General features: G+C 30.7%; 1 protein-coding gene across 5 annotated transcripts in view; it reads right to left on the bottom strand.

Moving 5' to 3' along the window:
- Positions 1–392, bottom strand: part of LOC119585815 (tetratricopeptide repeat protein 4-like) — an 8,212-nt gene extending 7,820 nt beyond the window's left edge. Inside the window, exon 1 of one of the 5 annotated variants that reach the window (XM_037934536.1) lies at positions 314–392. The gene's annotated coding sequence lies outside the window, so the exon portion shown is untranslated. Of the gene's footprint in view, positions 1–271 lie in introns of all 5 variants that reach the window. The other 4 variants (XM_037934537.1, XM_037934538.1, XM_037934539.1 and 1 more) reach the window with 4 other exon arrangements.
- Between the last annotated feature and the right edge of the window lie 221 nt (positions 393–613).

Here is a 613-nt window from a genome sequence, read left to right on the forward strand (position 1 = left end):
AATTTCTCTCTCACTGTGCAGTCCTATTCTGAGCACTTACTCTTTACCCTTACAAATCTCAACAAAAAAGAATTACCACTAAAGCCTGCATGTCTTTCACTAGGCTACAAATAAAAACAAGTTGTCTTTATGCATGAATTTATCCTACATAAGTTTATAAAAGTCTAAGTAATTCACTCCAGATGAATTCTAAAAATCTACCCAATTAACATCTACAATATACGTCTTCAATGTCATTAATAGTCAAACATATTAATACAACCAATATCACCTTATCTACCATGTAGCAGTTCAACCAACCGTGTTATTTTACCTAAACCTCTAAAATACTCGTGCAATTAGATTTTTTCTCGGCGCAGAACACACGTGATGCAACTTACGTTTGTTTACATGTCAAGTTGGGCTACACGTCTTTCATATATTTCTTTTGATATTTTATGAAATTTACAATTATTTTGGAATGCAAATACGTAAAGAGATGTTTAGAGTAATAGGAATAAATAGCGACTAGATAAATTTGTTTTGATATTTCATATTATATCATATTTGTAAAGATGTATAGCTCATTCTGTCTGCGTTCGAAATATAATAGTTTCCCATAAAATATCTAACA

Source organism: Penaeus monodon, chromosome 20 (genome assembly GCF_015228065.2).
Source record: "Penaeus monodon isolate SGIC_2016 chromosome 20, NSTDA_Pmon_1, whole genome shotgun sequence".
Classification (NCBI taxonomy): Eukaryota; Metazoa; Arthropoda; class Malacostraca; order Decapoda; family Penaeidae; genus Penaeus; species Penaeus monodon.